Source organism: Chenopodium quinoa, unplaced genomic scaffold (assembly GCF_001683475.1).
Source record: "Chenopodium quinoa cultivar QQ74 unplaced genomic scaffold, ASM168347v1, whole genome shotgun sequence".
In the NCBI taxonomy this organism is placed as follows: Eukaryota; Viridiplantae; Streptophyta; class Magnoliopsida; order Caryophyllales; family Amaranthaceae; genus Chenopodium; species Chenopodium quinoa.
The window spans coordinates 2,834,471-2,850,966 of NW_018742461.1; the positions used below are offsets into that span (position 1 = coordinate 2,834,471).

At 33.7% G+C, this 16,496-nt stretch overlaps 3 long non-coding RNA genes across 14 annotated transcripts; all 3 read right to left on the reverse strand.

Moving 5' to 3' along the window:
* Positions 1-499: 499 nt before the first annotated feature.
* On the reverse strand, positions 500-2,410 carry LOC110718725. 2 transcript variants are annotated; one of them, XR_002510959.1, is made up of 2 exons: positions 1,820-2,410; positions 500-861 (listed from the first exon to the last, which is right to left on the reverse strand). It is a non-coding gene; the product is annotated as an uncharacterized LOC110718725 (long non-coding RNA). The 2 variants fall into 2 exon arrangements; XR_002510960.1 differs by lacking the exon at positions 1,820-2,410 and adding an exon at positions 1,418-1,803.
* A 2,719-nt stretch (positions 2,411-5,129) lies between these two features.
* On the reverse strand, positions 5,130-13,053 carry LOC110718726. 11 transcript variants are annotated; one of them, XR_002510968.1, is made up of 14 exons: positions 12,974-13,053; positions 12,427-12,474; positions 12,198-12,300; positions 11,871-11,999; positions 11,324-11,528; positions 10,614-10,737; positions 9,482-9,610; positions 8,902-9,387; positions 8,115-8,566; positions 7,652-7,723; positions 6,738-7,214; positions 6,546-6,618; positions 6,151-6,237; positions 5,130-6,065 (listed from the first exon to the last, which is right to left on the reverse strand). It is a non-coding gene; the product is annotated as an uncharacterized LOC110718726 (long non-coding RNA). The 11 variants fall into 11 exon arrangements; XR_002510963.1 differs by having other exon boundaries at positions 8,115-8,804; XR_002510967.1 differs by having other exon boundaries at positions 8,115-8,228; positions 8,453-9,387.
* A 268-nt stretch (positions 13,054-13,321) lies between these two features.
* On the reverse strand, positions 13,322-13,950 carry LOC110718728. Its single transcript, XR_002510972.1, has 2 exons — positions 13,620-13,950; positions 13,322-13,496 (listed from the first exon to the last, which is right to left on the reverse strand). It is a non-coding gene; the product is annotated as an uncharacterized LOC110718728 (long non-coding RNA).
* Between the last annotated feature and the right edge of the window lie 2,546 nt (positions 13,951-16,496).

Consider the following 16,496-nt stretch of genomic DNA (forward strand, 5'->3'; position numbering starts at 1 on the left):
CAATTTTTATATTTTATGCTATAATAAATTAATTTGTTAAAAGTGATTAAAATAACTTATCGTGCATGGCACGGGACCTAACCTAAGTAAAATAACAATAACAATGCCAACATTCATTCCACCAAAACAAACCATTCTACCTAATTCCTTCATCAATTACATAAATTAACCACAACATTCATTCCACCAAACCAACTCCTGAGCTCTGCTTCTGCCCCTTCGACAACTCCTGCTATTTGAATTTTGATTGCTACAATTTTTTTGGTTTTATATTTTTATTTTTTTAGCCAATTTTTTTTGTCTCATTCCTTACTGTATTTTTACCATTATAATTCTTGTACTCATTCTTGCATTACAGCACTTGTCAAATATCATGACCTCCAATATAATTATTTTTCCTTAGAAAATGAGGAAACAAATTTGCCAACTACTAAAATTGAGTACTGATGAAGTTTTAAACGGTTCAGGCTTTTTTCTTCTTTTTTTAACATAGGCAAAATTGCAAAAGCAATGTTCATTCAACTCGAAACAAGAGCATAGTACTTCCAGGCATAATAGGCATGGCAGATGAACTGCAACTACTTGACTACTTCAGTTTAGAGCTAGGTGGAGTTTCTTAAAAGTGTCAGCTTACAATTTTTTGCTAAAAATTTCTTCAAGATAAGAAACTTTTTCAGTGAAATATCTCATCTATATACACAAGATGCCAACAACCTCAATTTTGTCAAATCCCTAACAAAATTTTTTGAGTTATTATAATGATGATATACATTTTGGAATACACCGCTATCCCACGTAAAAGAAAACAAACTGCTTCCTTATTGAAGAAAATAGGCTTCTTCAGGCCATAGCCTCTCCAACCTGAAATGCAACACATCATCAAACTAATGTATAAACTCCTCAGAAAGACAGAAAGGTACAGAGCAACATATAACAGCGATATGCTAAGCATATAACCATCTCTAACTAACTCCCTAAACTCCAGCTTCCTGGTGGTCTGGAGTCATGGAAATGCATGATGTTAAAGAAATTGCAACCCCATAGATACCGACCACTCTCTGAAACAAAGGTAGAATGTTGGTTTTACACATGCCATTGAAAGTAATTATTCTAAAGTCTGTCTGAAAAATAAAATCAGATATAACTACACAATAGATCCAACCAAATATAAAGGGATAAATAGAAATTTTTAAGCAGTCAAATTTTCGATTTAGTAACTCTATAACGGATTGGTTTTATATGGAAAGTTTTGTCTATGAACGTTCCACAGAGGTCTTTAAAGTCAAAACATTGTCAGGCAAGTTCCTATCCCTATCATGAACTATGAACTATGCAATGCCAGATACACATATTACAAAACATCCGATACTGGCAGAATCTGTCATTATAAGCAATTTTGCACAAATTAGGAACTGACCTCAATCTGTAATGACCTATTTCACGTATCTACGTCATTATTGTAACAGCAGCAGCCGAAGTTGATAACCACCTAGGAGTCTGTAATGACCTATTTCACTTATTTGCTTAAAGACCATAAAATAAACTGAGTCGAAGGGGAGACGACAGGATTCAATTTCCATAAGATGAAACGCTAAAACCCCTAGAATTAAAAGAGAGAATACCAGCAAACTAAGTTCATTCAAGCAATTCATCGAACACCTTAAGAGCACATATTTACAAGTCAATTTCTTGTTAAATTTATCAATTATTTCTTCCACTTTTCTTAAAAAACATGAAACATTATTCTATAATTCTTAATTGTATATTATTTTAACACAACTTAAAAATAATATAATACAAAATTAGAAAAACAACTTACAAGAGCAAGCTTAGGAGGTCTAACGCCATTCCTAGGCAACTTTCTAAGCAGATCAAGGCGACCTTTGTCTTGAAACCTCGCCGAAGCGACGAACCTCAAACCAGTCCCAAGCCTCAATTTGTTTATTATTTAATTTAATTATTTTTCTTTTAAAGTTATTATTTGGGATAGTTGGTTTGGCATTGCAAAAGGTGGTGTGGGGAAATGGGGGAAAAGAGAGAAGTTTGATTGAATTTACACACCATTTAATCTTTGATTAGCAGCAATTCTTTTTTTGGATTAACAACGATGGAGCTTTAAGCTCTATAGCCGAGGCTAGTAATGCCGAAGCTTCAAGCTCTATGCCATGGCCGAAGTTTCAAACTCTATTACCGAGGCTAACTATGCCGAAGCTTCAAGTTATGCCGAGGTTTAAGCCATGCTGAAGTTCAAGCTATGCTGAGGCTAGAGGCACCCTTGCCAAGGTTAAGGCTCCATTTAAAGCCAGAGTCCACGGCCGAAGTCCTCCAATTGCCGAAGGTGTGGACGAAAGAGGAATACTTACAAGCTTCCATTATCATCACCAACTTTGCAACCATTTCCACCTCTAACTCTCCTACAATAATGGAAAATGATAAAATGAAATTTAAAATACCCATTTTTAGAAAAATAAAAAATTATTAATAATCATAATAATGAAAGAACAATTTCTTCATCATCTTCTTCTATAAGATTTGTATTTGGTGGTTTAATTTCGAGTTCAAGAGAGACGAAAATAAAATAAAAGGACAAATTAAGCAGAGTATAACCTCTGAGCAAGCTTCGCCGAGGCTCCATTTTTGAGCAATGCTGAGGCTAGCAACGCCGAAGCTTTAATCTCCATAGCTGAGGCTAGCAACGCCGAAGCTTTAAGCTCCATAGCCGAGACTAACAGCTTCGAAGCTTGTAATGCCGGAGTTTGAAGCTGTATGACATGGCCGAAGTTCCAAATTCCATTGCCGAAGTTTAAAACTCTGTTGCCGAGACTAATTACGCCGAAGAACCACCTTCGCATGGCCGAAGTTCCAAATTCAACTGCCGAAGTTTCAGACTCCACTGCCGAGACTAATTATGCCGAAGAACCACCTTCGTAAAATTTGCCAAATATCTTTACTCTCTTTATAAATCCATCAATTGCATCCATCAAAATCTAACCTTCTGCTGTGTAAAATATCTTTACTCTCCTTTATAAATTTATAAGTGGGTTTTAAGAAGCTCCTGAAATTTGGGGCATTTTTTTGTTTTAATGTATAATTAAGGTGAGAATATGTCAAAAATAAACACCAGGTACATTTTTTGAAAAAAAAAGATAAGCAATTTATTTGATATGCAATTTATTAAAGTTAAGATTCTTCAAAATTTCTCTTTAAGGAAACAAGACTCTCTTTCACAAATCATCCCCCAAGCCATTCACAAATGCGAAGTGATGAAGTGAATGCTCTCTTTCACATAACCAAATCATTTTTAAGCCAGCATTTAATTTCTTTTTCCCCCTCTGACACAAAACAAAGATAAATACAGTAAACTAAGAGAAATCAAGATAATTTATCATAGATTGAGAGTATAAATTAGGAAGCTCTAGTCTAGAGTTGCAAGCTGATACGAAAATCAGATGTATGATCAATTGCAGCCCTTACATCGATTAACAGTTTCAGACAAACAATCACACAATAACCTCATTTAAAAAAAAAAAAAAAAAAAACAGAAAACCCAAAAATAAAACATAAAAACAATCTATATTACTTCAAATAGACCAAAATTCAATCTCACAAAAACTAATAAACAAAATCCATCTATGCACACTATCTATATTCAGAGAAAGAGTTAACAAAGAACTAACCTTCTGAAACGCACCAAGAAAACAAAGAACACAATTGTGAATGAAACTAAGCAAATCTCTTTTCCATAATCTGTAAATTAATGATGACTGTGAAACATAAGTAAATAATATATTAATCAAATCAATTATAACTCCCCACAAAATTAACAGACTAATATACATAACCCAATTACATGCCTTATTTTTCCGTTCAAAAATTTATGATTTACTTGATTTAACGTAATAATCTAATTGAATTTTATTTAATGGGTAAAATAACAGCAAAAAGAAAGTCTTTAAGGAAACCTCAATTGCATCCATCAAAATTTGTCTCGGCAATGGAGTTTCAAAACTCGTCTCTTCGTAAAAATAATTTCAAGCACTATGCCATGGCGAAGGTGGTTCTTCGGCGTACTTAGTCTCGGCAATGGAGTTTGAAACTTCGACAATGGAGTTTGGAACTTCGGCCATGGCATAGTGCTTTAAAAGCTTCGGCATAATTAGTTTGAAACTTCGGCAATAGAATTTGGAACTTCGGCCATGGCGAAGGTGGTTCTCCGGCAAAATTAGTCTCGGCAATTGAGTTTGGAACTTCGGCCATGGCATTGAGCTTGAAGTTTCGGCTTTAAAAGCTTCGGCTTTTTTATTTGAAGTTAGTATTGCTCCTAATTCATGCGATGAAACTTGGAAAAGGCATGCTACTAAATGTCGAGGTATTTAGGCTTGTTATTTGAAGTTAGTATTGCGGCATTCTCTTGAAAACTATTACAAAGTTTCAACCTTACATCGATTCCTAGATCATCCTTCTCAAATTTCGACCTTGAGTGGTTTCGGCTGGGAGTTCTTTTCCTCGGCGGAGCTTGCGAAGAGGATAGGTAATCACCTTGGCTTGAAGAAGCTTTGAGCAATGCCGAACCAATTTGCTCGATTCGGATATTTGAGCTTGGCTTGAAGCTATTTAGCCTCTGCATGAATGGCTTCGGCCAAGAAAAACCTCTGCCATCAATGGTTTTGGTTTGGCAGGACCTTCAGCTTGGCTCGGCAGAGGTAGCCTCGACCTTGACGACTGGTTCTCAGCCATGTATGGCTTCGGCTGGGAAGGCCATGATCTGCAAAGAAGCTCGAACCTCGGCATTAATAATCTCGGTCGTAGCTTAAATGGAGCTTTAAACCTCGTCGTTGCTTTGTTAATGGTTAGCTTAGAGCTTCCCATTTCTCGCATTTTTCTGTTTAATTTCACAGAGAATTGTAGGATATGACCTGTGAGCGTATTTTAACAGATTTCAGCAGCTGTAAATGATAAACATAGCCCATTAAAATACACCTTTAGGAGTAGTATTTGTGGATGATAATTAATTTATAGCACACTAATTTCAGAGAGAATCAGTGTGCAAAGAAAAAACAGATCTTTATAGTGTTCAAGATTTAACAATGAAAAATATTGATACTAATCATAATTTCAAAACATGCAAGTAATGAAATGCAAGCAAATCTTGTAGGATATGACCTGTGTGGGAGTTCTTGTACAAGTGCCGCCTTTTCTCTATTTTTTTGTTTTCATTTCTACTTTATTTTTTCATCTCCAAAAGTACAATCAAAACCAACCAATTTTATTATTAAAATTATTGAAAATATTTTATAAATATTAAATTGCAATACAGTACTAAAAAACACCCCTTATGAGTAGCGCTAAGACCCTCAATTTGCTGAAGATGGTTTTCAACCTCTGCTCCGGCCTTTCAACCTTGCTGCAGCTTCGATTTGCTGAAGATGGTTTTCAACATATGCTCCGGCCTTTCAACCTTGATGCTGCTACTGCTGCTGTTGAAGCTGCTGCTGAATCTGCTACTGCTTCTGCTGAAGCTGCTGCTACTGCTGAAACTGCTGCTACTGAAGCTGTTGCTGCTGAAGCTTCTGGAGATGCTGTTGCTGCTGCTACTGTTGCTGCTGAAGCTTCTGAGTTTACTGTTGCTGCTGCTGAATTTTCACTGTCCACAGAGTTATGGACATTCTCAAGCTTCTTTTCTAAAGATTCAATTGTCTGCCCCTGTGAGTTCAGCCGGATGATTTCCTCTTTCAGATCAGCTTTGTCCTTTACCATGATGTCTTCGGATATGGAATTGATAATTTGCATGTTTTTTATCTCAGAAAGTAGCTTTGCAACATTTTCAGCAACATCTTGTGTCCCCAGTTTGTTACATGCAACTTCTTTTTGAAGTATGTCAAGAGCTTTATTTGCTTCATCACCAAGTCGTCTTTGCAGAACTTCCAAGCTTCCGGATTTCTTGCACTAAGAGAGAAGGATCAGTGGATGTAACTGATTGCCTAAGCATCCTGGGTCGCAATGGTGTCTGATGGATAGGCGAGGCACTTTCTCACTTGATTAGATGGGCTGGAGTTACTTGATTCCTACAATAGGAAACAGGGATGAGCAAAAAGAAGAATATTGCAACTGAAAAGCACTGGAAATGGAGTGTCAAAATTCTAAGTTCACCTTCTTTTCCTTGCGTGTACTTTCCAGTTCAAGTTGAGACTGTGCAAGATCTCTTTGTCGCTTAAGCTCTCCCATTTCCCTCTCCAACTATACATGATAACAAGGCTTTAGTCAGTCAATATAATTAAAGAGCAATTTCAAATGCCGGTAACAGCTACTTCATTGCTACAGTCATCAGACAGGGTATTCATGATTCATGTTAATCTGACTATTGAGTATAAGCAATAGGAGGAAAATAATGCAAATTAAAGTCAACAAATCCACTAATGTGTCTAATACCCTCTTCTTGATTCCAAGAGCTTATACACACCCCACTAAGCTAAACCTCAAAAAAAGAAACCAAAACACAAACTGCATCATTTCAGATCATAATTTAGTAGGAATTGTAAACTTACCAACTGTATTGTAGTAACCGAAATGCCCAAACAGCCAATTGAGTACCAACCAAAGTGACAGTTATCCAATGCACTGTAAATTGCAAAAGAACAACAATAAGCCTTAACCATAGAACAGCAATAACTTGTCACTGTAAAAGAGCTAAGTTGCTTCAGATAACAAAATAAATTGCAGAAAATGATCAATTATACCTGGTTTAAAGCCAAACCCAGGTCAAATTTCGTCAAATCAAGTTTAGCAGAGCATAATTCAGCTCCTTCAACCTGCATTTCCGATTCACCTTGTAACATTTTCAACTGAACAGAAGGAATATCTCAAAGATCAGAATCAATGTAGAATCATATTTTGAGAGGAATATCCCAAAGATCAGAAATATAAGCATAAAAAGGACACTTGATGAAAGGGGTGAAGGGTGAGGGAGGGACTATATTTACTGAAATTCCAACTTCTTTGCAAATTCCTCAACTGTGGTATTGTCATCAAAGCTCCCAACCATATGATAATGTGAGAAAGTAGAAGCTGGGAAGTTCTCAGAGGGGTCCAAAATAGCTACTTTGATAGCCATTTCTGAAGCAGCTTGGCATAACATGCGACCGAGCTGCCCACCTCCCAAAACACCCACAATCTTTTCAGACACACCTTGTACAACCAAAGCCCTATACTCACTCCTGAACAAACACGACAAAGCAACAAATAACCCCAATTCCCTGGTCAGAAACTACAATACTAAATTATCAATTCATTAATCAAAAACACTACATACTTCGTATTTCTTAATAGTTCAAAAAAAAAAAAAAAAAAAAAAAAAAACCCACATGCTTATTTTATCAATTACAGTATTAATGCACATAACTCAAGAGTTTCTGAAGGCACCACAATTTAACAATGATACAATATTAATGTACATATTCAAGATATAGTGAAGATACCCACATGTCTCTACTATCAATTCAGAATGTACCCACATTTCTTTTAATCTTTATAATTCAGCTAGAGCCTTAAACCCCAGAAAAACCCCAAATGTACAAATATTGATTATTTACTTGCAGCATCTTGTTTATTGCATTAACCTCCAAATTTGACCATAACATAATGTCCTTCTTACCTAGCAAGCTAACAACTTCTGTCGGTTGGCCAATTATCACTTATCAGCTTACTACAGCACAAAGGAGAGCGCCTACAAAATTGAACAAATCAATTAAGAAATCTATAAAAAACAGAAATCCTAAATAAAACACCCAAATTCTAACTATTTTTTTTTTTTTTTAAGAAAAAAAAACAGAAAAACCAAAAGAATTTTAAAGCCTTGTAACCCAATAGAATTCATCCTTGCATGATTGAAATTAATCGAAATTAATCAAAATTAACTCAAATCTACTGAACTTCATTTTCTGGGTGGCATTAGCATATAAAGAAGGCTTCAAGAATAGCAGGTTTTTGGGTTTTCTCATCCATCCGTAAGTTATGGATTACAAATGTTCCACAAATTTATTTATTTATTAAATTAAACCCAAGAAATCCAATTTAATTAACAAAATCAGAACATGCAAATAAATTAAAAGGCTTACCTTTGACTGGAACATCTTCCACGCCTCCACCAGTGACCGTCGATTTATCATTCAACTCAATAATCAAAGAAGTTCCTCCTTCTTTTCCGCCATGGAAGGATTCACCATCTCCTTCTTCACCGAAAAAAATCATAATCATCACAAAAACATCAAAATCTTAGATCCAAATCACATAAATTAAAGCGACCCACATATATTCAACCAAAAAAATCAAAAAATAAATAGAAAAAATAAACCCTAGAAAAATCGAAAACCAATCGAACAAATAAACCCAAAAAAATCGAGAAATCCAATTTAATTAACAAAATCAGAACATGCAAATAAATTAAAAGGCTTACCTTTGACTGAAACATCTTCCACGCCTCCACCAGTGACCGTCGATTTATCATTCAACTCAATAATCAAAGAAGCTCCTCCTTCTTTTCCGCCATGGAAGGATTCACCATCTCCTTCTTCACCGTAAAAAATCATAATCATCACAAAAACATCAAAATCTTAGATCCAAATCAAGCAAAGTATTGGTATCCTTTATCGAATAATCTCAAATGGTGGCGCGTAGTAGTATTATTATATATTCTTAGTGGTTTCAATTCGCCACCATTTTTAACAGTATTTTTCTTTATCGAATAATCTCTTCTAACAGCATTTTCTTGGCTTAGGCCTGAGGCCATCAGTAGATACATCACGCGCCTACCAAAGACAATCATCAGTTAAGGAAAAGCATGTATAACTAACACAATAATCAAGTAGAAAAAAAAAAGGTGAAAAACTATAAATCAACTCAAACCTGATAGTATATCTCTGCCTCACTAATATTGATCTCATTAAGAAGAGGAAAAGGCATGTTGTTGCTCTAAACTTTGTTAATCATGTCATATATATCCCTAATTCTGACAGGATCAAACTTCGTGGAGGCCCTTCATTTGTATTTGCTAATTCACTTGGAAACAATGTTTTTCGATACTTTCTAGAGTGGTTAAAGCTGGAGGTTGCTCCGAAAGAACATATGAATTGGCTTGATAAACACATCCATGCCTATTTTGCTGTTGGTATGCTCTCTTTAACCATTTATTTGAAAGAAGTTTTTTGCATGCACATATGTGAATGATTTTGTCTTTCTACAGGAGCCCCTTTTCTCGGTGCAACTGAAACAATCAAGGCTGCACTTTCTGGATTCACCTTTGGTGTTCCAATATCTGAGGTTCTTCGTTTGCTTTTATATTGGGCTCATACGGTATATATTGAGCATAATTTTATCATCTGTTGTTTTTGCCTGCAATGTCCATTAGACTGCCCATTAAACATTAACTGTTTTCAGAGAGATTAGGGATATATGTGACATGATTAACAAAGTGATAAACATTAACTGTCCAGCATCATTTTGAGAGTAACTCCTTCGGTATCCCCGGGGATAAGCATGTATGCTAGAGGCGTCAAAAGGTTATGTTCGACGACTCAGCAATACTTTGCCAGGAAAACTACGTCCTTTAAGTAGCCTATAATGAACCATATCAGAAGTAAGAAAATGCACAACACTTCTAAACCATGTCTTTGCATACTCAAGTTAAAGGCAAAAAGCCTTTCAGATTCAACATTTAAAGAAGTGATGCACCATTTAAAGAAGTAAAAAGGCCAAGTCGCATACATTCATACTAATACTATTTTGCAAACAAAATTGAAGTCCAAGTTTCTATCAAGCATGAATTAGCATCTCTATGCAAATAATCAAATTCCAATCATTTTTACCTCACTTTCATCTTTATGCAAATAATCAGATTCCAATCATTTTTACCTCACCTGCAATCTTTCAATGATCAAACAATGTACTTTCCAAATGACAATCAAAATCTAAATCATAATATAGATTTCAGATGGTTAAAGACCCCCATAACATCTAAATAGCAGAATTGGGATCAGATGGCAAAAGAGAGTACAATATAAAGTAGAATCCTTCCTTAATATACAACAAACAGCTCAAATTCCATAAAGAATAGTTACTTTATTTATTTTTTAAAGGAAAAAAAATATAAAAAAAAAAAAGTGAAAAGGAACAAATTGCGTATATGTGGGGAAACCCAGAAATCCAGTTAACTAAGCTTACTTGTGAATTAACCAAAACGTTGAGCTTAAACAATATAGATAAAAATGAAAGATCTTTGAATATAACACTCTTTTAAATTAAGGAACAGTCGATGAACAATGGCTCCAAAAATATATATCTACATACATACAACAGCAAAAGACAGCTGAAGAATTCAAACACATCACACACACACACACACACACACAAAAAAAAAAAAAAAAAAAAAAAAAAATTAAAAATAAAAAAACATGGAAGAACTTTCCCAACAGGGCAACTTAAGGAAAACTCAAAATCTAAATCGATAAGGTAAACTACAGGAGCAATATGTTTAAGATTTTGCATAAACCAAAAAGATACACAGCATCATTACAATAGCACCAAATAAAGAAAAATCTTATCAATAATAACATACGTACCTTGTGGCTTATTGTTTGGCTGTGAGTGGGTGTCATTATCAGCAGATCCTAATCGGAGGTCATTCAAACTTTTTATCGCCAAGTCAAAATCATGTCCACTGTTCTCAAGTGCTTGCTCAATAAGCTGCAGCAACATTCACATAAGTGAAATTAAATAACTACATTATTCATATAATAATATTTTAACAGATATTTAAAATATAGATAGCCAGGTAGACATAATAATAATAGTGAAGATCTCAAATCTCCGGAAATCAGAAAAAGGTGACAAACAGCAGCAACAAAAATAAAAGCATGAAAGTAGAAACAGCAGATACCAGACTTTAGAAGCACAATATTTTACATCAAATATGAATTTGTTGAATTTTTCATGAAGGATGCGATTTAAAACCCAGAAAAAGAAATTTAGGGGTTTGATCTTCAATTTGTAATTTGATTTATGTTTAGTTGATGAATTTTCATGGTATGGCTACTTGACTTTTAATTAATTAGATCATAAATTGCTCTCTTTTTGTTACACACATAACAACCATAAAATTGACAACAAAAACCTTAAAACATGCAGAATACAAGTGAAAACAAAGACAAAAAGAAAGATATTGATACAAGTGAAACTTGAAGTTAAGATATTTTCCTAATGAAGGACTATCTATATCTCGAAAATAGAATACGAAATTCTTCTGGCAGGGTGTCACAGTATAGATGATTACCTTAGATTATATCTTGTTTGATTCTTCTCCCCCTTAGCCATTCCAGCAGGAAGTAACAAAAGCTTAGTCCCTTTTCTCGCCGCAGCAGTCCAAAGGGCTTTAAGATGGAAAGGGAGCCTAAATTGAGGATGATAACCACATAATTTAACACGCATTCTCTGGGCAGATTCAGCTACCCTTTTCACATCCTCTAACAAATTATAATCTGAACAAAATACAATGTCATTATTGCACAGTTTATCAATGTCAAATTGAATGACAAAATCAAACCAAAAACAAAATCAAGTGACAACCAACACCGGAAATTATCAAAATCAGCATTGCTAATAGTAATGAAAATCAAAGCTACAAGAGAAATCCCAAAAGTGAAATTAAATTAAATTAGCAAAACCCAGCTGCCTATTTGCATCCTTCATGAAAAATTCAACAAATTCATAATAACATAGCATCATTAATATATGAATAACCATAAAAATGATATAATAAATTTTTTAAAAAGATGGTATAAATACTAATAATTGGAAACAATGAAAGGGAAGATGGATACCAGAAAGAAGGGTAGAATCGTCAAATTGAGAAAGGTGGATTATCTGGGAAAGGGATTTTTTGCCAGTACAACCAGAGAGTTGTTTGTGGGAATTGACGCAAGGAAGGCTGCAAGTGCGGCGAAAGCAAGCTGGGCATGGCAGCAGATTAAGATCACTATGATCCATGAGAAATCTCAACAATGATCAGTATGATGTTAAGAAAAAAACAAAAGGATACATGATCATGTTAGCAGAAAATAGTCAATTACATATTAACGATCCGATCATAATTTACACACAAGACATTTACTCGTATATAAGTTTATAACGGTATAACATTATGATACCTCCCAAAGATCAAAAAACCCCAGGAAATAAATTTTTAAAAAAGGCGATCGATGACAGATAGGAGTCTTGATTTTGCTCCAATCAACATGCTCAGCTTCTCCACTTCAGAATTTTCCAATTACATGCATAATTTAACACTATCAAATCTCACGAAAACGAAATCAACCAAATTCAGAAGACAGTTCACTAATTCAATTATTATTTTCACTTTGAAAAAAAATTGTGTACCTTAGGTAACGATCTACAAGGCTGATGAATCCAGATTACTCATTCTCACTGCAATCATAAATCATAATCATCACAAAAACATCAAAACACATAAAATTGAAGCGACCCACATAAATTCAACCCAAAAAATCAAAACATAAATAGAAAAAATAAACCCCAAAAAAATCGAAAAACAATCGAACAAATAAACCCAAAAAAATCGAACAAAATCAAATAAATTTGAAAAAGTAAAAAACAAAATTAAACAAATCAATTAAGAAATCTATATGGGTCATCAGAAATCCTAAATAAAACACACCATAAATCAACGCCTATAAATTGCAGGCAACCTAGCAGGCTTAAAAACAAAAATCAACAACCCCCAATTCAAATTATAGCAAGAAATGAACAAAGAATCAAAGAAACCAATGAATAAACATGCATGCATCAAAAATCAAAAATCAACAACCCCCAATTCAAATGGTAAACCCAAAAAACAAAAAACCCCCAAGAAACCCAATTGAATTAAGAAAATAAAAACAAAATTCAATGATTTAAATCACAGCACCTCGTAAGCTGCTTCAATGAAGGGGAAAGGTCGAAATTTGATTTAATAGAGGATTGAAGAGAGCTCAAAAGTTGCTGCAATGGAGGAAAAAGATTAGAAAACCGCTATTCAAATCAATAACAGAAGAAGCTCCTCCTTTACGCCATCGAAGGTTTCACCGTGACTGGTGGAATTAGGCAGCCATGAATTCGAAAAGGAAAAAGAAAGAAAAAGGTTTGACGACACATTAACAAAGTGATAAATGTGATATGCCTTTCGGAAGTAGGAGTAATCGCAGGGTCTCTTTTGATCACTTTTCTTTTGACGTTGATTCCAAGACGTTCATAACTCAGCCCGCAATTCGTCTCATGCAACACTGACCCAAAAACAAAAAAAAAAAACCCAACAAGGTAGACTACTCCTACTCCGTCGTTGTCATCGCCTTCGATTCCCGCCATTTTTACATCTTGATCCGCCAAATTCGCATCCTCTTTACCCAAATTCGAACCTTGTTCCGCCATTGTTGCATCTTCTTCATCATCCGCTACTCAAACGAACAACATCAAGTAACATGCAAGCAAAGAAAAAACATTAACGATCAACAAATATTACAACAAATTGAAGCAAAACTCAAAATCAAACTATTAAAAGCAAACTATGAATTCACCGGAAGATATTGAAGACATCGTTTCGAATTTACCGGTGACTGGTGGAATTAGGCAGCCATGAATGCGAAAAAGAAAAAGAAAGAAAAAGGTTTAGCTAAATCTGGGGAGACGAAGATCTAGAGATGGCCAAGAAAAGAAGAGAGAGAGAAAAGAAGTTCAGAATGAGTAAAGAAGAAGAGAGAGAAAGGAAGGATAGAAGAAATAGGAAGATAAGTTCGGCTGGGAGCCGAAGAAAAGAGGATAAGGACAAAGGAAGGGAAAAAGCACAATACTCTACTGTTCATAATTGGCAATTGATGTGAACTTCTCTCTTTTTAAGAATTGTAGATAGAGCATTTTATATTTTAATACACACAATTCTAATAATCCACCCCCTTTATTCACTCACTCCTTGTGAACTTACTTGTATATGGTGAGAGAGTCTGAGAGTATCCTCGTATCACTTACCCCTATAAAAGGTTACACCATGTCCTATACTCCTATGCTATTTTTATGTAGTCTATTTCATTAATACTTGTTGTCATAGGTTGTTTCCCATGAGTCTATTTCATTAATATTTATTGTCATAGGTTGTTTCCCATGTAGAATCGTGTTTATCTATATTACTTGTATTGCCTATTTCGCCCTTATACTTCTCAATAATGGCGGTTCCATAAATTTTTATCTTATGGGTTCGGATTTGTTAAACACATATTTTATATATTAATGAAAATCAAATAACCTAATTCAAAATACATTACAATTGACAATTCATCCAGAGGGAGCCTAGGTTAATCTCAGATATTAACATTTTAGTTTATCTCCTCTCACAACTTTTATGCATTGATTTCTGTGTCACTTTACTATTTTATCTTTATCATTTAAAAAATAAAATAAAATGATTAGGATATGAGGGAAGACATATTCACAAATTTATCTAGGTAAACTTGAATTTATCCATTCAGGAATCAGGAGTGCACATTTGTTATACAATTTTTCTTTATTTTTTTTTAAAAAAAAAACTATACAAATGAACTTAACGAGTATTAATTACAATAATGGTTGATTTTATAGGTGATTTAGATAAAGTGAGTATGTCAAAAAATAAAGTTATAGCCAACAAACGAGAAATAGAGAAAAAACTTTTGGATGATGGGTAATTGGGGCACGCATTATTAACTTGAGTTTTGAGATAACTTAACAACATGAGAGATTATGTTTAATTGAAAATTGAGGGTTTTAATGTGGAACAAGAGGGGAAATGAAGGGGGGGGGGCCTACTTGAACAGAAAAATGGGCGACAACTTTCAAAACATTTGACATATACTTCTCATACGTCATCTTCTCATGTGAATAGAGGAAATAAGATAGTGAATAGAGGTTAACAAAATGTGGTAGTTATCAAATATAACAAGTGAATAATATAGTCATCTTCTCATACGTCATACCTGCATTCTATCTGTTGTAGAAAAATATTTAATTTGCATAAACTATTCATTTAATTCTCAAATTAAAAAGGTTTTTTTGCTTCAAATATTAATAATTAATTATCATATTATGTCAATTTTCCTCACTAGAAAAAAAATTACGATGAATATCAATTTGAGGCATCGCTCGGGACTTTCACTTGTTAAGAAATTAAATGAGCACATGTATTATTAGTAACAAATCAAAGTTATGAAGTACTTGTATCTATTTTTTGTTAGACGAAAATAACATAACCTACGTCGGATGTATACATTATGCGTGGTCAAGATCTACACCATCCAGTTAAAGTATAGATAAAAAAAAGATTCGATGAAATGAAAAACGAACGAATACGACAAGTATTGTAAATTTACAATAGAGATCAAAATACAATACATAATAACACGAAGTACAAACTACTTTAATGGATATTGTCAATAAACCTGCTCAATGGGTTGAGTCAATGGAGGGGTCCCTAGGGTTAGTAAAATTGGTAAATTGTGGGTCACATTAAAATATAAGTGGGTCGGGTCGGGTCGAGACCATTCATTTTTGCCCCGACCTTTTTACTTTTGAAAAAAATTACATTTATTTTTTTATTTTCCATAAATAAACTGGTATATGACTCTTTGACTTTTTATATCCGTTATACCAAGTGTTAAACTATGGAGAGAAACAAAAAAAATTAGAGAAGAATAATAGAAATATGGTTTATAATAGATTGAAAAAAAAAACAAGTCAAACTCAGATTTAATATTGGAGAATTAGGTTAGGTCTCGTGCCACGCACGGTAATTTTCAATAACTATTTAACACTATATTATATTTTTTGACTTTCATATGTTATAATCATATCAATTGAATGTTGAAAATCAACAAAAATGGTAGGATAAATCACACTAATAATAATAACATGTGTCGTTCTTGGAAAGCAAGTATTATTGAAGTATTCATAGAGTACTAGTCGATTGAAATTCTAATAATTATAAATTATTCAAGGAAATAAAAAAAAGCATCATTGATGATTTGATATTCGCATTTCATTGTTTAAGCTTGTAACTTCTATTACATAATTAAAAATAATCTAGAAAAAATTATATAATCTTATTGTAAGAAACGTATATAGTACATAATATTTCTTTCCTTAAAAAAAAATCCATAACAAATTAGGTTAAGAATATTACTTTTAATTTTTTTGCTAAAGTTTATAGTTCTCAATATGTTTTATTTTGGTAAGATTCAATGAAATCTTCTATTATACTTTGTAGGAAATTAATATTTTAAATATTCAAAAAGATTTGTTTTTTAAGTAAATTTTTTTTTTCTCAAAAAAAAAAAAAAACCTAAGGACACACCAAAAGATGACACGTGTCATTGCTGGCGTGTCTTTTAGTATATAAGTTAAATTATTATTATTACTATATAGTTATT